Below are 22,205 nucleotides of genomic sequence, written 5' to 3'. Positions count from 1 at the left end.
CCCAAGGGCAGCAAGTCCACATTCCTAATCTTTGGTGCTCAAGCATGATTAGCCCGTACACAGGGTCTCCCCAGTGCCTTGTGGGAAATATGCAAATTATCCAAGTCATCTGCCAGTCATGATGAGCTGATATGGAGAAATGGAAAACATTCGCCCCATTGGGTAACGAAGAGGAGAGTGTGCAGTAAATGTGGTTTCATTCTGGCCACATCAAGACAATTCAGCTCCAGGAATCCGGCCAGGCAGCTAAAAATAGCCTGAAAATAATAACCAGTCAGATCACCTTTCATGATGACAGATATCAACAAGACCTGGCACTCTGCAAGCCAGAGTTTGTCCAGGGAAGGACGGAAGTAAAGATGCTGCTTTGGACTGAATTAAGCCACACTGACGAAGAGGAAGAGGGTGTGATGGAGTTGGGAGCACAATGACTGAAGCACTTTGTGCTGCAGAGAGTGCCACAGGGGCTGTAACGGACACAGAACAGCTCCGTACAGCACGGTCTCAGTGGCACAAGGAGTTACGCAGCCAAGTGGAAATGACTTTGCACGATGCATCTGTACACCTCAGAGCGTAGCGTGCATCTAGCTCGCCTCTCTGTCTCTCCCCCACTCTTTCTCCCCTCCTCCACGCCCCCCCCCCCATCTCTCTCTCTCCCACCCACCCCCCCAATCTCTTTCTCCCACTCTCTAACTCCCCGGCTACCTGTCAGTCTCTTCTGCTCAGTATGCAGCTAGTCAGGCGTGCTCAGCCAAGTGGCACACGCATGAATGCACACGCAGGCTGGAAATCACTTGAAATCGACTGCAGTTAGCAGTGTGAAAACTGAAAGGAGGAGAGAAGCAAACAGCACTTGCCCTTTGGATCTATCTTTTGATTAGAGAATAAAATAGGAGGGGAGAGGAGGAGACAGAGAGAGAGAGAGAGAGAGAGAGACAGAGAGAGAAATTATAGATTGTCAGTGGTGCTCCTTCTAGAGAAGGCAAGTTGAGCTAATTACCAGAATAGATGTAATCTTTCAGAAATATCAGCACACATGGAAGGTGAATGCAAACACAAAGCTGCCCTGGCATTACATTACTGATAGCCTTGTAAACCCCTCGTCTGGAATAATGAGCAACAGTCATCTAGCTCAAAGAGAAGTCCAGATACAAGTTCTTGTTGAAGCTCTTGAGAAAAGTCGAAGCTCTCTCAACCAAGGCCCCCTCCAACCTGTGTAGACAGAAGCTTAACTTTAAGAAGTCCTGGCACTGTGATTCACTGCAGTCCTGGTGACGGCTCATTTTAGCCCCAGCGCCAGTTAAACAGACCGAATCAACAAAGCCCTGGAATGCTAACAAAAAAATGAGTCCTATGGTGTGAAACAGTAACAGATAAAAACAAATGGACAGAATTCTGCGCCAATGCTTAATGATAACAGTTAGTCCTCTGGCCCTTTTTCTAACACACAATGGGCAACAGTAAAACAACAAAGGACGTGACAAAAATAAAATTTCGCCTGCCATCCTAAAACTCTCCACAAGGTGAGAAACTTTTTAGTCCGAGGGAAGGCAACACTTGAAGCTCTTAAAGCAATATGGTCCAAAACAGCAGCCACACTGACACAATGAGGCAAATAATGCCTCAAACAATAAACAAAACACTCAAAAACTGCAACCGAAAAACAAACACAAAACAAAACAGAAAGCAATGTAACAAAGCAAAGCAAACTGATGAATCCGACTACCTTTGGTGCACTTCCCACCTTAATCCTGTCTTTGAAATGAAAACATCATATATATCCATATACTGTTCTTCCACATTCTACAAAATAAAAATATTAATATAAAGCATTATTGCAAGTTTTATTTTTAAATGCCCACATGGATGAAGTAAGGTAAGTCCAAATATAGCATACTTAGCATTTAACGTAATATTAAATGTAAAGGTTGTACAAAATCAAAAACTAAAATAACTAATTACATAAAAGTAGGGAAATGGCTGATGTATTGCTGCAAGGGCTCAACTAATGATCAGATACCCTGTTCTGGATTCAAGATGTATTAATCCACGTAAACCTATTCTTCTGTCTCTGGCTGGTCAGATGGCTGGTGGTGTGTTTAACCATTATTTGACGACAAGGTTGAAGTTCATCGATATAATGGAGGTGTTCATCTCAGTTTCAGTGATTTGAATCTCTCCGGGCTCAGAGAAGGGTAGGCTGGGTGAAAGGCTGCACTGTTCATTATTTATGAAGATTGCTTTTCACTGTGTAAGCTCTCCGCCTTCCTATCGAACAGGGATAAAAGTCTCTGAGAATGTCTGTCTGACAGCCAGAGAAAGAGAGAGAGAGAGAGAGAGAGAGAGAGAGAGAGAGAGAGAGAGAGAGAGAGAGAAACAGTAGGACAGCAAACAAGATATGCAGTCTTGACTGTATCTGTCTTGAGTGTCACACAATGTTGTCTGGGTTTACTTTAGGGAATGGGATTAGCTCCAAACTCCAGTCATGCTTCCATACCTTCTCACAAGCCACAGATACCCAGCTGCACTTTATCACAACTATTAGCAAAACCATTCATTAGTGACGCAAAATTGGCTTTATTCTGATTAGAGGAACATTAGACACATGTACGAGTGTGAATTCTTCCTGAGCTATTTCATACATTTATTTGATTAATCTGTGAAAACAGCTTTTCTACTGAGTAAGATTAAGTCTTTTGATTCTTCCTGATGTGGAAGCATTGGGCAATACTCGCATCTTAATTTCAGGAACACCTACTACGACAACAGGAATAAAGACTAGTGAGAAAAAAAAGCTATAAAAAGGTCAACATTAGGAGAAAAGGCCGCAGACAGGAGACACAGGAAATGATGGAGGAGGAGACGATGGGGCAATTAATGCAGCAGAGAATCAGCAAAACATTTTGAGACCTGTCAAACCATCCCAGAGAGAGAGAAAGCGAGAGAACAAATGGCCCTGCACAGTCACCCTGGAAGCTTCTTTGAACACAGAAAAGACAGTGTCCAGTCTACAGGGGATGAATTAAAAGAAGCAATCTCTGTCTCTCTCACTCACACACACACACACACACACACACACACACACACACACAGATCCCCCAGTGTTCTACTGCAACAAAAGGTCATTTCATGTGTGAGATTTGAAATAACCGCATACATAGAAAAAAGCCAGAGGGAGAAAAAAAATACTCCAGCTAAGCCATTATTTTTCTTTCTTCACAACATTCATCGTTTCACACAGAGAGAGCCTCATGTAACCAGCAATGGGGATAAGCTCAACACTTCTCACCCCTGCGGCACAGGAACAAATGCAACAACAACAGCAGCAGTGCACGCACGCACACACACACACACACACAGCTGGTAAAGTACAGAGCGATATTTTGCCACAAAGAAAAATGAGGTGAAAATGGCTTAATGACCAAACCATCATTAAGAAAAGCAGAAGTAGTAGCCATTTGTGCTATTACTTTAATAATCATTTAAAAAATGTATTTCTAATTTCTAATACTGACAGGGTAAGAGAGATAGAGAGACGGACAGAGAGCAAGTTAATTATATAATATATTATATATATTACTTGTATCCATATGTTACATGTATCCGAACAGTTACATACATCTGAGTTTATACTGCCAACTAGAGGGCAGTGCTTGAATGACTAAAAGTAGAACGATTTGAAAACACATTAGCATTTAAGCTCCACAGAAAAGGTCATCGATGAAACTCAATCAATCCATCAATAAAGCAAGTAAATAAAATCAACAAAGAAGCTAAATTATACGGTGTGTTTAGCTTGCATGTACTCTGAGGAAATTACAATGCTGTACATTTCGCCGCCAAAAACCCAGTAATATTTAGGAGACAACAATTTTGCTAAGTGTATATTTTCTACAAAGACAACAATGCCTGTTTGGAGAACTGCAGGTTACGAACAACAAAAAAAATAGATCACACTCATAAGTATGTGTGACTAATGGCTCCTGCTCCCTCACCCACACCTTCATAGACAAAGGAAAAATTAGTTATGTACCAAAATGAAAAATGAAAAATCTTGGCCGAACCTGAAATTCAGGACATACTGGGCCAAAATCCGACACCTTTCTTTTTTAATCTGTTTTGGAAAAATAACATCTATTGGGCTCTGTGTACCATGGCTCAACACACTATTATCTTTGCAAATCCAACATCACTGACATGCGATGAATTCCATACTACTTCCATTGTACTTTTTTTGTTTTTTTGCCTTCTGTAAAAGTGCAACTACAGCTGGCAGCAGCGTGCTAACGGGGATCTTCCTGTTTGCGCCTGTACTTTTGCTGCATTCTGCAAACTGAGCAGGATGTTGTTTTCAAATGGTGTATCAGACCTTTAGTTGATAAATCCTTTGGTGTCATAGCTTACCTCCTCAAGAACCTCTGCATGTACAGAGTCCACAAACCACCTGTCTAATGTCCCTGGAAAAACCGTGAAATGGTTTCACATAGCTGACGGTCACAGTTGCTGCTCAAATTGTTTGATTCCGTCCACATTCACCGGTGCAGGAGGGGAAGAGAAAACAGCCGGCTCTTTTTTTTCCTATTAACTAAACTTTAGTACTTTAGAGTTTTTTTAGCTGCATTTTTGGTCAAAGGTTTTGGACACTTTCCTTTTTTGGACAAAAATGTTTGGTGCATCACTACCCAACATGTCTGCAACAGCATAGTCCAAGTCAAAGAGCCATGTCTGAGAAACTTGTGTGCTCCGAATATCTCTGAACAGAAAAGCGAAACATGCATGTTTAAAAACATGCCAGCCTGATTCATACAGACATGCAATGACCCTCAAAGGATGGCACAACCTCGCCAGCTGTGCCAGCCTTTCCTGAACAGATGGCTCAAGCCTCCCATTTTGTGGCCATACCCAGGCTGCCACACACAGAGGAGATGCCCACTGATGCCAAGAGGAACAAGGGGAGAGATTTGTGGTGGCACTGTGCCCATACAGGGATGGAGCAGGGGTGGCCCATAGCACACTGGCAGAGCGGAACCCCTAAAATAATTAGCCCTAATCACGATGACATGATCATCTGATCTTCCTTAGGAATTCAAGTACTACCTTTCAGAAAGACACAGAAAGCAGCACAAGCAGAGAGACAGTGAGAGACGACACAGATAAGAAAGAAGAGGTGGGGAGAGAGGAGAGAAAGAAAGTGAAAGTGCTACTGCAGACAGTCCCGTCAAGTCCACTTTATTTAACACACTGAAAAGATACCAAGCCAACACACTAATCAATATGCTCCATCAGACTGTCACAGTTAATCACCCTCGGCTTCAAAGGCCATTAACTACATGCTGTGAAATCAAACAAAGATCAAACCTCATGCCAAGCATCGCGCACTCAAACATGGCACAGTGGCATTACACAGTCCATTAGAATACACCATAACCTACATTACTAGTTACCACCCAAGCCAGCCAAGCATATATATATTCTTTGACATTTTCATAGAACACTGCGCCTGCCGGGTTAAGAAAATGTGCATTCGTCTTCATTTCAAACTGTGATTAAAAGCTTGGTGCCCAGGCGGCCAATGGATGGCTTTGCCCAGGTGAGCAGAGTGATCGCAGGCCCTGAGCCCAGGCTGCATGCCATTTATTTCCACTAACAGAAGGTCATGGCTTTCACTGCCCTCTAGTGGAATTCCACGACTATCACAAGTGTAACCAAGGTAACAATGCCCAACTCCAGTGAAACGGTATGTTGGAGTGTGAAATCACTGTTTCCTGTCCCCCGAGGGGACGGATGTGGGTGGGTTTACTGCCGACTCACTCTTTACTTCCTGTTTTGAAACTGCACTTCCAAAGCATGAATGAGAATGGTGACTGTTTACATTTGTGCAAAAGTTATTCAATGAACTTTTAGACAGACAGCATGAGCACACGAACACATTCACACATGGAAACACACCTTCACTCTTCTATTAATAACAGCTAACAGATGACCGCTTGGGTAAGTGAATGTGTCTAACCAAGTGCTCTGTTTCAGGTGTATGCAACATTGCAGTTATTTTGTCTGTGTGTGCATAAGCCTGTTGACATTGTGTTATCACAGCTCCAAAGAGGCAAGAAGTAGAGGAACACATTCAAATATGTGCACAGCAGTAGTACTTCAGCACCATATTGCATGCCATTACATCACTCTAGAGAACACACACACACCCACACACACAAAAAAATGCATGCACAAGCGTGCGTGCACACACACACACACACACACACACACCTCACTCAGAAATTCTGAGGGGGTTCACTAAGGGGAACCCTAAGAAGAACAAAAGAAGAGCACACAGCAACACATGCGCGCACACACCAACAAATAAATACACACCAACACAGTTGCACAACTACACGAAAGCTCCCCCTATTTTAATACATGTCTCTCTGTCTGTCTGGCAGCTGACACCAAATATACGCTGAATAAGGTGGACTGAGTATTGCACACATTTTATTAAACACTCAATGAATAGAGGCAGCATCACATCAGCATGGGAGGGACGTCAGCTCCTGAACTCTGGAGGGCAATTTCCACTCCTCCACCCTCAACAATGTGTGTGTGTGTGCGTGCGAGAGCGTGTCCTGTAGCTCACTTTAATTATTAAGAGGAGATGTTTGGGCGAGGACTACAGAAATGAGAGCGTGTGACAGAGCAGGGAAATAAAAGAAAAAGTCAACAAGAGAAAAAGGAAAAACACAACACACACAGACACAGATGACTGATGGCGGTTTCTTCTCTGTGCTTTACGCCTCACCCATGGGACTGCAACTGGTACGAATGTGATGCAGTAATGGAGACAGCTAAAAGTTAAAAGGAGAAGAAGAAATTCTAATGCAAAAAATAAATTTAAAAAAAGTCATGATCTCAATTCCTTTATCTATCTATTCTAGTTTATCAATGCCCCACCAACTGTACCACAAATTGTTACATATTTTCTAGCCAACTCAAAGGCACCGCAATGAATAATAATGAATAATAAATGTACATCTCATCAACAATGCATCACTGATGAATAATAAACATCTTTAAAGTTGTGCTAGATCCTCTCAACACACTGTGCAAACAAACAGCCTGGTTCAGCGAGTGCCTTTAATAGGCATTTGAAAGTGAAGCATGTGTAGACTTTGGGCCGTTTATCTGGGGGTGGACATGCACCACCAGAAGCTCTAGAGGGTGAAGTCAGGCTCAATGCATTATTCGTCCCTGATAAACCATTTCATTTTTAGCACCCTTCATTATCCCATTCCCTTTCTCTGCTTCCCCGTGCCTCTCCCCTGTAGATCATGGGTACTTCTTATTCTTCTGTAAGCTTTGTAGGCATTTTCCTCCATGTTTGTGTCACCCAATCCACATTTGTCTCTCTGTCTGTGTGTGTGTGTGTGTGTGTGTGTGTGTGGGTTTGTGTGTGTTGCTCTGCATGGTACTTTCCAGAGAGGCTGGTATCACCCAGACCTACAGACTCTGGCAGAGACCCCTTTAAATATTTATCAATGAATAGGCTGCCTCTCACAGAGTATCACTTTACCCTTAATTCACAAAAGCGTGATGAGCCATATATTATTTAAGGCAGCCTACCACCAGCACACGCACAATTCCCCAAAGTACAAATTTGCTCTCTTACTGCAAAACACGCAAGCGCACGCACACACACCCCCTGACTCAGTCAAGCACAAGTCACACTTAACACACTTCGAAGTGGCAATACTGGCAATACAATGACTGTTGTAACATAATTCGTACTACAAACATCGCACTGGCAATACAATGAGCATTGTAACACACTTCAAACTGGAAATACAATGAAAGTTGGGGGTGGAAGTAAAGCAAACAGGACTACTCGAGATGCGGCGGTGCAGCGAACCTTCCTGAAGGGGGGCGGTGGGTTTGATTTCTCATTTCCTTGCTTTGACAGGAACACAATGGAGCTCTGGACACCTCCCTCCCCTCCACTTTCTTCCCTGCTTCATCCTCCCTTTCATGCCATCCACGGCAACGGCCACAGCTTCCTGTTCCGCTCTCACAGAGGGAACGACGGCCTGCACGCTAGGACAGCGCGGGAGGTCGCCGCACAGGAAGCCGCCTGCAAAGAAGGGGGACTCATACGGCCTCCTAAGCCAAGTTCACGCTCTGCCTTCCGCCGATGGAGTCTATAAAGTCCACCAGGAGTGAAGTGGTGCATAGATAGACAGAACGCTAAACAAAGAGCTAGACAGAAAGTCAGACAGAGATGCCCGTGCCGATAAACCGGTGTGTAAAACAGATGTGGCTTAAACGCCGTATTAGCACAACACCCAGTCAGCAGAGTGGAAAATCTGAGGACAATTAAACTAAGGCTAAGTAAGTAATACCTGAGCACTTCCCTAATTCAACTCTGTGCCAGCAACCAAAGGCATAATCTGTTGTGGAGAAACTGCTTTGAGCCAAAGATATGTTTAACAAAGTAGAACACGGGTTGAGAATAAGTTGCTTCTTGTCTATATTAACTGCAGATGTTATGAAAAGCAAAAAGTGATTTTAGACCAACACTATCATTCTGGTAGGTCTGACTTTCCAAGATTTGTGACCGTACTATTATTGAAAAATCACAACAACAATTAATAAATGACATGGGCAAGGTGTCCCTGAACACACCGTACTGGCTGAAAAAGCTTATACTAGCCAAGGGAAATGCACAACAAAGAATAGCTGGCTATGAGTTTAAGGACTAGTCAGTGATTTTCAAAGAAGGTAAGTTTTTGGATTTCCCTACAAAAGCTGTGCATACACAACGACTTACAGGAAAGCAGGAATGACGACTCCTTGTTCTTACTGGCCTCCTTGTAAAAGGGGGGGGGGGGGTGCAAAAATGGCTGACTACCTTTAAGACAGAGTTGAACCCTCAGTTCAACCTTAAGACACCCATAACCGGTAGATGCTAGTTAAACAATCTGGCCGATACACCGGAGAAGGTGGGATATTAAACAAGACATATACTGTATCAGAGTATTTGGGGGTTTATAAAGTACTTACGATAATTCTTCAGTCAGGCCACTGCAAGTCCTTTACTGGTAAACTGCCCGACCTCTGACCTCTGTGAAAATAAAGCCAGATGGGTATATGGGTTAGAGCAAATGTCAGGCAATCAGACAGGCCATCACAAACAAACACACCCAGTGTGCAAGTTCAGGGAAGGAACTTCAGTGAAAAGCAGAGAGCAGAAAATGCGTGCCTGTGTATCCTGGGTCATATGGCCTCCTGAACGTTGCGTTAAAGAGGAAGCTTTGCTTATAGCCACTCTGCTCTACATATATTCAAAAAAGTTAAAATATATACGCGTACACACGACTCCCTTAAACAGGGCACCAGCTTTCATAAATCCATTTTACCAAACATGATGCCATGAAGTACAAACTCTACTACTGTACCTGTTTATACTATGAGTATACAATCATGTGCAGTCAGCAACAGCTGAGGGCTAAATGACACAGCTATGCAGTCTGATATTAGCAGCAATGTTTGTGAATTCAAACTTTCTGGTTGCTCAGCTGAGTCAACATTGGTAGGAAAGCAGTTCCTGCCCTCTGGTAATCCGTCTGTTGGCACAAAGCCAAGTTATAATTTTGACACGTTGGTGTGTGTGTGTGTGTGGGGGGGGGGCATCCGTGTTGAAGTATAGAGAGGACACAGCTGCGTACTCATGATGCTTCTTACTTCAGGCACATGACATGGCCCTGCGCGAATTCCCTGCCAATCAAAAGCACATCTACCCAAATGATCTCATTCCATGCCAGAGGAGGCAATTCATTGCTTTTTCCAAATAAATAAATAAATAAATAGATCTGTGCCAGGATAGAAAGCATACATAATCCAACCAGTTGCATAATTTAGACAACCCACACAGAAATCATGAAAAAGTTCTTTAACAAGATTAATGGCAAGTTACCAAAAGGAAATGAAATAAAGGGAGAAAATTTCATTCACTGGTTCCAACACTACGTAATGAACCAATGAACCCTGAAGAGTAAATATCTTGAAGGGAAGGGGTCACACCAAAGGCTTGAGCCAGAGAGAGAACAAGAGATATTGGAATGAGAAAGCGAGAGAGAGAGAGAGCGAGAGAGCGAGCGAGCAAGAAAGAAAAAAACTGAGAAAGAAGATGCTTGATTACAGCTGTATCTGAGTGCAGTAGGATGTGATGACCAAACATTTGCACCTGGGCGTCGCAATGAAACTGACAGGATGTGACATGGCTCTGCAGATGGACTCCCGATAACAGCGACTCAGAGGACATGGTGAGGTAGATAAACGAAACAGCGCAGCAGGCGTGTGCTAGCAATACCCTCTCTGCACATGCACACACGCTCGTGCACTAGCTTGTGTGTGTGTTCGCATGCGCGTGCACACACACACACACACACACAGACAATAAGAATAGACCCTGAACACACACTCAGTGTAGTGTGTGTGCGCGGGCGGGCAGGCACGCATGCACACACACAGCAGGGGTCTGGGAAACACAGGGAAGTCAAAGTCATGTGTTCCTGGGAAGCTACTGCGAAACAAAGTCTTGGATGCAGCTGGATCTGGGCATCTACAAACGTTCCGAAGTTCGATTTTCAGACCTTATGAAATTAAACTGGGTTGTACTTCACTTGAAAATAGCATTTGTATTTTTTTCTCCTTTAATATATTAAAAAAACGTTATATTAAAAGGATAATCAATTTTCACTCTTTTTTTGCAGGAGGCAAGTAGCAGGACCCTTCTGTGTAAGCTGGTGAGTATGACCATCTCTGAGGAAGCTGAATATGAAAATTCATTCACAGCAGCTGATTTTCATAAATAATATTACACATAAAATCATGAGCCTTGAGGCCACCAATGCTTAAATATGTGGTTATTCCCTAACCAAGTGGACAGTACAACATGGCTCAATGTCAGCGGGTTTTTTTTTTTATTGTTTAAGTAAAAGAAAGAAGAAAAAGGAGAAGGTGTGGCCCGTGGCGACAGCTGCCTTCACAGCATATGAACCCTGCTCCAGTGCCGCTTCCCTTCACTATCCTTAAGCAGCAGCAAGAAGCAGCAAGCAGCGGCTGACAAGACGCAGGTGCTTCTGGCCTCCGTCGGGGGAGCTAGTACACATGGTCACGGGTTTATGGGTTTCGCTGTACAACCTCCTGCAGAACGACGACTGTAAACAACAAAGTTCAAGGTTCAAGTTCAAAGAGGTTTTATTGTGATTTCAGCTATATACAAGTACACAACAAAAACGAGACAATGTTTCTCCAGGACCACGGTGCAACACAAAACAACAGTGCAACAGACAACATGCTACACAAGTGCAACAAATCAAGTCTGCCACGTCAACACAGGCGCCCACAGTTCTGAAGCAGTGAGACACAGTCCAGCAAGGTGAGACCGGGCAGAGAAGCCGAGGTTCCTCCATCATGCGGCAACGCAGCGTTTACATATCCAGGTGAGAGCTGAGACATGTGCAGAGTGGGCAGGAAGTAGTCATGGGCTTGTGAGATTTAAAATCACCTTCCACATCGTATGCAGTGCAAAAGCTTGTGACAATATTGCAAAATGGAAGCATGATGGAGAAATGAAAGGTTACATAACTAAATATGCCCAGATTAAAAATAAACCAACCACAAATTCTGCAGTGGTACAAAGACAGACCAGCACACCCACTTAATGGGGATGATGACCTTTAACACACACAAATCCCTGGTCTTGGGCCATTACAAGTACTGGGTTGTTTCCCCTACTAAAATCTGGCTGCCAGTGACAGTAATTTCCGACTGGAGTTTTAAATTAATACCTCAACTGAGGTCCAATGGGGAATTGTCACTCCGAAATGAAATGCAGTGCCAAAGTTTTTGAGCGAGCCCAGACAGAGCCGCACTGGGTGACGTCAGCTCAGAAACTAGACGTTAATATTTATATGACAAAGACAGAAAGAGCAGACAAGGGAGAGGCAAAGGGAGAGGACTCAAATTTGTACATAGAGTGGTTATACATGAATCATATGAGAGAGAGAGAGAGAGAGAGAGAGAGAGAGAGAGAGAGAGAGAGAGAGAGAGAGAGAGAGAGAGAGAGAGAGAGAGAGAGAGAGAGAGAGAGAGAGAGACAGAGAGAGAGAGACAGAGAGAGAGAGAGAGAGAGAGAGAGAGAGAGAGAGAGAGAGAGAGAGAGAGAGAGAGAGAGAGAGAGAGAGAGACAGAGAGAGAGAGAGAGAGAGAGAGAGAGAGAGAGAGAGAGCGCAGAGACCCATGAGTTCACATCAGACATACTTGTGTTTTGAGAGTCTTGTTTACTTACATAAAGCTCAAATCCTAAAAATAACAATGACCTGCGTATCAATATCCACAAAAGGCACCACTCTTCTTCAAAGTCTGTAGCTTGCACAACCCGTCATGAATCATGATTGTGCAGTGGTTTGAAAACATATGCTTGAAGAAAAACCTAGTGAAAATAACCACAGCACAAAACCAGCCTCTGGTCCTGTCTTCTACACCTTTACCTGCTGCTCACGGGGCGCTGGGTCAAAGGTCAGCATGTCCTAGATGGGTTAGTGCCAGTGACCTTTGGCTCAGGGCTCTCTTTGGGCACACACCAGCTGCCTGCAGCAAGACTGGACATCCAAAACGAGCTTGGCATACCTCGCAGAGACACTTAAAACTGAAAGAACAAGGAGGAAGCAAGGATTTGTTCCAGAGAACTCTCTCCATGAACTGCATCGCACAACTGCCAAAAGTCAGGACTGGTTTTACCCCATAGACACAGTAATTTCTCATTTAAGGCATTTAACTGATGCTTTTATCCAAAGCGACTTAGTGACAACAGTGGTGGGTACTAAATTCACAACCTTCCGATTACAAATCAAGTACCTTAACCACTGAGCTACCACTACCTCTCATATAAGGGGTCGGAGGAGCACGTAAACTGATGACTATGAGCACAAGAAATTTAGCATAGATCTTCTCGCAAGGTTTTAAATCATGAGGATATGCCATAAGACCCACAGTCACAGAGGGTGATGAAAGCGCTTGACTGGTTAAAGTATGACACGCATAGCAGGCAGGCGATAGCAGTACAGTGCTGCTCTCTTCAGAGAAATCAAGCAAAGGGATCCTTTAAGAGTTTAGCACATATTGTATGTAAAAGACCCCCAACAGATCCTTCAGCACAGAAAATTGTTTTTTTACATCTGTTTTTATAGTGATGCATAAGTCAAAGTTTTTTCCAAACTGACATGAAAGAAGAGAAGTCTCCTGCCTTAAAGGAAGATCCCTGGTAGAGCAGGTAGAGCAAGAGGAATTCAACCCGACACGTCATAGGTTTGAGTCCCAGGGAGGGTACATACTCATACTATTCAACTGACAAAATACATGTGAGCTGCTCTGAATAAAAGCATCTGCCAACTGCCGTAAATGTAAGTCCTAACTTTAACCTGTGAAAATGGGAGGGGAGAAAGCTTGTGCTCGTGCTTGTGCTTGTGCTGGATGAGAGCCACTTCGCGTGTTTAGCGAAGGAGCTAATCACGGCACCCTGGCTAATCCAGGTTCCTGGGGGACGTGCACGCTACAGTAATGTGCTCCTCCAGATGGTGAGCACCTGGTGGGGCCTCCGAGGGCAACAAAGCACTCCGGGTGAACAGACTGAGAGCAGGGGTGCAGGCAGTAACTGATTATGACACCATTAGTAATGTCCTTCAGCCAGTCCCACACAGAGTAGTATATAAAACGACCTCACTACGGACCGCAAGTGTGTCCGTAGCCTTACAGAACAGCTGGCAATGCCCGTAACAGCTTGCTTGATATTCTGATGACTTAACACAAGCATCTTTTGTGTTTAGAAGAAAGAAAAGAAAAAAAAAAGATATCCAACCAATGCATCTATCCCAACTAATTAAAAGTATGGCTAATCAAGGTTTGGTAAGCTTGTTCCGTGAGGTAGCCTTTTCTCTAGAAGTTGTAACAAAAGGGCAGGACTGCTTAAAAACCCAGCGTAAGGATTTTAATCCAAACAGTCACGTTCAACATTCAGCCTCAACACAACCTCACATTGCCATAACAAGGGTGCACAGTATATCACTGTTATTGTTGCAATGTTGACTTGGAAATACTAATGTGACAAAAGACATTTTGCAATATGTAAAAGAGCTGTCTAAGATATTTGAAATGCTTCTGCTGTCAGACATCCCGGAAGAGTGTTGTGGGTGTTTTTGATTAATCATGGCTTTCTCATAATCTAACAAATGGGAAAAATGTTAATAATGACAAAATAATGCAGCGTGGTCTCTATCTGTACAACATCAGAAATTTACCAAGGTGTTTTAATTCACTGCAGGGCATATTGCAATAGCAATATGTGCCAGAACAATCACAATAAAATATTTGGTTCCCATCATGTAGACCCAAACAATCAAACAAACAAACTCACTTTAGTCAGACAATCCTATTGACACACAAATTTACACTCATTTTACTCAATCTAATTAGCACACAACCGCACTCAACTCACTGCCTGGCTCTCTCTGTCTCTCTCTCTCACACAGACACACACACACACACAAGAAAACAGCTCTCCAAGTGCCTGGGCCCAGTGCAGAAGATGAGTGGTCAGTGGACTGCAACCGGGTGGCAGGTGAAAAGCAGCACGCAGAGAAGAGGTACAGATTCTTCTGTCCAGGTTCTGGGGGAGGCCACTAACCACTGTGTCTCTACAAAAACATCTGATACCCTTTACTCGTGAGACACATTTGCACCTCAGAGTCTGAGTAGTTCCAGATGTGGCCATGTGAAGGGGGTGGGTGTGTGAGAGCCTGCGTGCATGCGAGCACGCTCAGGACCAGGTCTAGACATTTCTTACCCAAGTCAAAAGTGCAGTTACCCCCTCCTTCGGTTGAAGAAAGAATGCCTACATACCGTTCCAATGAGAATTAGGGAATAATCCACAATGAACATGATCGCAAAACCAGCAAAACATTCTGGCTCCAAACATAAAACTGATCAAAGTCAAGTGCTTGTTTTTTACAGATATTAGAAATCTAAGCAGTCTGTTGTGACTGCAGTTTGACAAGGGTTTATTCCAACGGTGGGAAATGTTCCCCCTCTGGCTTTCTCGCTTGCTACACTTTATTTAGGTTTCTCAGTGAAGTTAACTTGGCACAACATTTCTAAGCAAACCCCAAGCTAGGTGGAGTGAGTGGATGAGAAGAAAAGAAACCGCATAGCATCTGTCAGAACAACGACTTCCTGCCAGGCTGTGAACTCATCTGCCTGGTATTCCTCCACCAAACGTGTTATCACAGTGTCATGCAAGACGAGACCAGGTCTCCCCTCACGCACCTGTGCCCAAAGGGCATATGAGGATTTCTAGGTCTGTTGGGCTGGTTGACCGCATATAATCTACATCATAACAAAAAAAGTCTTACCAAAAACCCCCGTAAAAAGACACACAGTGGGTTCAGAAAGCTGGAACGAAAGAAAAAGAAAAAGACTGCTGTAAGCTCAGCAGACCATGCAACACCTGAAGGCAAAAGAATGCACGACAGTGAACCTTTCATAAGCAAACCTAATTAATCACTCATTACTTATTCAGAATCAGAAGGCCGGCGGTCCTTATTATCTACTGCAGAATGTAGATTCCTTTCCTCATAATACAGTTCATGCTACATGGCTTGCATCAATGTTTAAGAACAGCCTTCTGAGTATTGCCAGCCAGACGCTCCAGCAGTCACGAGGCACGTCTGCCCCAACTCGCCGTGTCTGAGAAACATGGGGCAGCTCCAGCAGGTGCTCAGCAGGCATGGGCAGAACACCGGTGCCACACAGCACCGGACGCAGCAGGCGAGTTGTGAAGAAAGCAGCCTCTCCTGTGTTGGCCATGCTGAGAAACCATTAGACAGTCCAGCCCTCCGAAGAACGCTGGATTGTACAGAATGAAAAGGACAGAGGGACATGCATTAGATTATGCTAGAAAGCAGGTGGAAGTCAGATTCCTCCACACTCGATCCCCGAGTAAGGCTGAAACAATCCTGGGGTGTCTTTGGCAAAGTCACCGTGGTCCCGACTGAGGCTTTGCACAGTCTAACGCAGCATCCTCATGGTTAACCAAAGTGACACGCGCTGCATCGACTAAGTGTGGGCATCAAATTCCACGTTACTCATTCCAGTCCTCTTGCTGCCGAGACAAGAGATAGCTAGCAGGTGTGCACGTGTGCATGCTTCAATTCTCAGTGAAAATGTCTCGTCCTGGAACTTCAGGCCAGATTTAGAAGGAAGTTGCAGAAGTTACACCAAGATCACCTTTGTATGTTCTCTCTCAGAGAGTCACAGGGAAGACTCACGTTAACAACATTCCAGCACAGAACACAGAATCGAGGCCCATGGTGCAGCTCCACCAGCAGGCCAACCAGGGCCCTTGGTGCAGCTTCACCCTGAGGCCCACCACACAGCTCCACCAGCAGGCTCAGGTTACAGCTGCCCAACGAAGAAATAAAGGATGAGCAGGGCCACCAAGCACTGACTCCAGTTATGACGGTTTGGGGGGTAGAATGAAATGATAAAGGCAGAGGGTGGAGACAGAATGCTGGGGAGAGGCTCAGAAGACCAGGATGATGCAGCACACACCTCTGGCCTGGATCTGGAGTAAAACATGATATTAGTTGCTGTTCTAGAGAGAGTTCTCCATCCCATAATCAGATAGAACATCAATACTGAGAACACTACTAAGGTTCAGGGCCAAATAGACTGGGGACTTTGCACCATTTTAGGTTTGTTTTAGAAAAGCACATATCAGACATAACAAAACAGAACCATATTATTGCAGAAAAAAAAAACTAATACATGCTAGTAAAACTATTTTTGACAGATTATCTAAAACTTCAAAATATGCATAATACACTTAAAATTAGTACATTGTACTATGCTTTTTCCAACACTTAAAATTAGTACACTGTACTATGCTTTTTCCACTCTGTCTCCCTCATGCACTGTGAGAAGTAAGTATATAGGGTCAGTTTAAATACTCAAATTTCAAATGAACATATTAAATCATAAGAAATTAAAATATTATACTAATTAATTAACTAGCCTAGATTGGCTAAAATGGCACCAACATCAATAAAGGCATCATTCATGGAAGAGCATACTACAGCTGTACAAAAGGCCCATGCAATGTCACTTCAGAAAGAATTAAAAATACAAGACAGTTAGGCAGGCAGACAGAGAGACAGATCCACAGAGAAGTAGAGAGCCAATAAACATGAATATATAAGTGAATACTTTTTTAGCCTTAGTGGTTACTAGAAAACTTGCAATTTACTTCTTACAAGCACAAAACACATACCTTTTACATAGTAGTATAAATAATTGAATAAATATTAACTACTAGTTTAAATGGGGAATGGCTGCTTTAACCAATTAATCCATCGATGCCCACTGTCCCAGATGAACTGCGGTGTTAAATCAGCTAAACTGGAAGCGGGGGAGGTTGGATGGGGGGGGGGAGCGTGACACACACATGTCTGTAACCTCATCAATGCTCTCCTTGGAGATTGGTGCAGCAGATGGGAAAGTGTTTCAGAGAGACATTCGTCTTCATTAGAACCGACAATGATTCTGCCATAATCCCAACAGCAAGACCATGTATATACAGCATGTGGGGCACACAGACGCAAATGCACTGAAAAAAGGAACACCACCACTCCATAGTCAAATCTAAATGAATATGGCACTCTCAGAGTGCATTTCAGGTCTATAAAGCAAAACTGGCGGCAGAGCTCCAAAAGGTGTCCAAAACGTGTCAAAAGCTGAGCGGCTAGCATTGGCCAAATCATTGGCCATCTTACTAATGTGTAAAGAGAAATGAAAAATGCAGAGCCATCATCAACCAATACACAGTGGGAAAGGGAGCAGTGGGGTACACAGAGAGAGGTACAGGGGCAAAGAGAGGGAGAGGAAAGCAGAAAAGCAGCCATTTTTAGGGTGAATACAGAAGCGACGCCATTGTCTGGATATCCATCAACAGCTAGTCGTCAATTCCGAAGACCTTATTCGGGGGGGGGGGGGGCATGTTGTTGTGGACACAGAAAAGCAGAGAGTGATGGAGAGAGAGAGAGAGAGAGAGAGAGAGAGAGAGAGAGAGAGAGCACGAGAGAGAGAGAGAGGACACTGCATGACCAGAGTGGGGGAAATGATTTCAGTGCATGATATTCAAGATGGTGTCTTCTGTATTCAAAGCATCTTTCTCAAGGAAGCAGAAAAGCAGACAAAAGAGCAAGAAGCATGAATGTAAAACCCCAGACTAAATTAAAAGGTGGCCGAGTGACGGCCAAGGCACACACTCAGCAGGGCAGAGGAGCAAATACGAACGCTCTTGGATCAATCTGGCATTCGGCCACAATGAAAAGGATTACAGTGACCGAGGAGGGACCTTTGCTAAATCAGCACATCACTTCTCTCTGTTTTGTGCCTATGGGCCCTGGGGAGGCCGTTTAAAAGAAAGACGACAACGTACCCGGGAATGTACTTAGTGCCTTCATCAGACCAGTAACACAGACACTACTGCTTTTGGTACCACACTGATCCCATTTCTAACTTTGGATTAGAATCATATGAGCACAGTTCTCCATTGTAAACCCACTTTTGTACAGAACTGGGAATTGGTCAGATCTTGAGAGATCACTGAACCAGCTAACATAATCTAATCTGCAGGTTTATAGGTTTAAGTGGGCAATGTAATCATAGTCCTACTATGCTGATATGAAAGTAGTTACCATTAGAAATTATGTAAAACTAGAATAGGATCTAAACACCTATGACCACATTACACAGCATCAGCTCTACAAGCATTAGAACTACAAAATGTATCATTTGTTAACTGATATTGTGTCTCTGACCATCAGAGTGGGGAGTTGGTCTTAAAGCACACGCATGCACACGGAGGTGGTGCTCCGATAACGGAGGGAAAAGCCTTCAGCCTTCTACAGGTTTTCACAGGGCGTCAACTAATCTGTGATAAGCACAAGCGCGGAACGCACACAAACAGAAACACTTCTCTCTAACACACGCGCGCAAAATGCTGAACTATTACTCACAAAATGCAAAGACTTTCACTGCCAGTCCCTTCATTTCTTTTCTTTAGCACAAGTTTGTGTTCTTTGTGGCTTGTGTATGTGGGTGGGTCTGTGTGTGTGTGCATGTGCGCAACAGAGTGCACTGTAGGGTGTGTGCAATTGTCTGCCATCTTTGTCTGCATCTCCCAAAATAAACCACCAATAGTCAAACTTCAGAAACTCCTCTCTCTCTCTCTCTCTCTGCTTCTCTCCCTTACCCTCTCGCTGAGAACAGGGCCTCCTTTCAGTGCTCCAGGAAAAGGTAAAAACTGACAGCACAGGGGCTTTCTAAACAGCTCCGCTGCTCAGGGGACACACACTGGTCCTCATTGTCAGCACTCCGTCCTGACCGGGAAAGGAGAACTGTGGGAACAGTCCGAGCCCAGCTCACTGTCTGCGCTTCACATCCACCCGGTGCACAGCAGAAAAGGGGGCACATAAGGATGGTGCTTAAAAAGCAAACGATATTATTGAATATCGCAACGGTACTCTGGTGCACATGTCTGGTGAAAAATGAGTGGAAAATACTTGTCCAAAAGACGGGTGCAATTGTGTTAGTTTGGCAAAATGTGTGTTTCAGACCAACTGAACATGGAGAACTTGTTTAGGTGTTAACAGGGTCTGTGCTGGATTTTTTTTGCCATCCCACCGTGATGCATCAGTTCACTTATGTAGTAGCTACAAGAAAAAGGGCATGTGAAAAACCATGAAAGGCCCCACGAGTCACACATGGGGTGGTACCCAACTGAATTTACAACATGATAAGATCCTCTCACTATAATTCTGGATGCAAAAAATGTTTGTCAAAATTTCCATTATTGCACAAGCTTAGTTTAAACCCAGCCAAAGAATTCAGACAATTTCCAATTACGTTTCTGCCTTCAATGAGACTTCAATGAGTACTGGCTAGCATACTTCATTGCTAAACAATATTGTTACTATATGCAATATATACTTATATTAATACTCTATATATATATATATATATATATATATATATATATATATATATATATATATATATATATATATAAAAAACTTATTATATTGCACTTTTTTGCTTTGAGCCCAGACTGCTTTACATAGAAAAGAGCACAAACATTATCGATGGACATAAACTACCTGGTAAAGCAAGGTGCAGGCAACACCAAGGTCACTGAGTACTTATGCAGTAATACAAATAAATATATACAAATTTCTCTGGAAAAGAACATTTGTCACATACTGAAAATATAAATCGTTATGTAGGCCCATCTCCTAGATGCAAACCCAATCGATCCAGTCCAGCCATGGACCGTCACAGGCATGAAAACACCACCTCCATAAGAAAAACCATGCTACTCTCCACTACCACTCTGCAGGTGTTTGCCCACAGCATGATTCTTAGTTGTCTGGGTGACTTCTCGCATGTCTCCACAGCCCTGACTGAACCGCCAACACTCTCTCAAGCACGATCAAATCCCAGCACCACTGGGTTTGGAGTAGGTCCCAGCTGGGCACGGTAATGGCTTTCATTGGGGTTCTCACTGACCAACTGAGAGATGACAGACCCAATTGAGATGTAACATGTATACAATCTAGAGAGGAGAAACCTGATAGGACACATAACATGAACATGCTGCCACTAGATATTTCCCATCAGCCACACATCTCTCAAGCACATTTCTCATTTGAGCTCAGGCTCCAAGACCTAGGGACACAAAGCACACGGGTTTCCTGCTCCAACACACCTGATTCGACTCACTTGTTCATTATCCGTCCCATCTTGAAACTGTCCAGGGAAGACAATACTAAACCATGCACTGGCATAGGGCTCCCAAGACTCAAATCAACTAATACAATATTGAGTACTCTACAATGTAAATGATCATCTATGATTCACCAATGTGTGAACCGCTGAAAGGTTTGGGAGCTTAAAACTATTCCCAAACCAGCGTTAAAAAATAAAATAAATAAAAAACAACAACAACAAAAGTGTGAGCCTCCATCAACAGCATATGAACAAGGCTTTTTGTCCTCCTCTAGGGCAACTATCGACCCTCTAGGCTTAGAAACAAAGGCAGATTGAAGAGCAAAGTCACTGCTATTGCAACCCACAAAACAGTCACTATGTTAAAAGGAACTAATCCTTGTGAGAAAGAGACATACACGTGTGTGTGTGTGTAAAAAAAAAACTAGACAGATGAGCACTGCATACATAACACAACCCCTATTGTGTTCTTAAATAAGAAATGAGATTATGCTAATGTTTCTAATTGATATTATAATCTTATACGCTATCGATTTCTGTAAAGACAACAAAAATATGATGAAACGATGCTTTTGGCGCACAAAATCATTTTTACAATGAACAGATGTCAAGAAAGAAGATTTAGAACAGCTAGGGGGAAAAGCATAGCAAGAGAACATAAATTCTCCTTGCTAATGTAAATCCTTGCAGAAAAGAAAAGTGGCTTACCTGCTCTAAAGGTGACCTCTGCTGCACGGCTAGCCAAGCATGCAAGTTGCACTGACACTCAGCTAAGACAGTACCTGGCAAACCCGGATGATGTGATGTGGCCACAGTGCATTTCCCATAGAGGTAATAATCTGTTTACAAGGCAGGGATAGAGTGTGGCAGGTAAACAAAACAAAACAAAACAAAAAAAAAACAACAAAAAAAGCACCTTCCACACTGATCGTAAAAACATCAAGTCCCAGAAGAAATTGTCAGCAAAGCAAGTGGTGGTGGTGCGGTTGCCTTGGTGACCATGATATGCATACAGGTGTCAGGCGATTTCCCTTACCCTTGCAGCAAGCTGGCGCCCAGTCAGGAACCCATACCGCACACGAGGAAATCACCACAAACACAAACCGTGTGCACTAAACCTAGACTGAGGGCAGAAACCTCTGTTCTGCATTTGCAAGAGGATTTCTGGTTTTGCTACCTGCGTACTCGAGAACAATGGTCATGTTCTCCTGCCCAAACGCAACTGTTTGGAAAAGCACACACCACCAAGGCTTGAGCCATATCACTGGGGGCAGTGTAATACAAGGCATTGGTGAGCATATAAGATAGACAGAAGG

The 22,205-nt window shown here is 43.6% G+C and overlaps 1 protein-coding gene across 1 annotated transcript in view; it reads right to left on the bottom strand.

Annotated features, from left to right (window-relative positions):
- LOC113582221 (uncharacterized) overlaps window positions 1-22,205 on the bottom strand; it is a 56,914-nt gene that overhangs the window by 24,261 nt on the left and 10,448 nt on the right. Inside the window, exon 2 of the mRNA XM_081714690.1 lies at window positions 9,046-9,106. The gene's annotated coding sequence lies outside the window, so the exon portion shown is untranslated. The remainder of the gene's footprint in view (window positions 1-9,045; window positions 9,107-22,205) is intronic.

Source organism: Electrophorus electricus, chromosome 5 (assembly GCF_041902795.1).
Source record: "Electrophorus electricus isolate QZ-2024a chromosome 5, ASM4190279v1, whole genome shotgun sequence".
Classification (NCBI taxonomy): domain Eukaryota; kingdom Metazoa; phylum Chordata; class Actinopteri; order Gymnotiformes; family Gymnotidae; genus Electrophorus; species Electrophorus electricus.
This window is presented reverse-complemented; position numbering and strand designations above follow the sequence as displayed.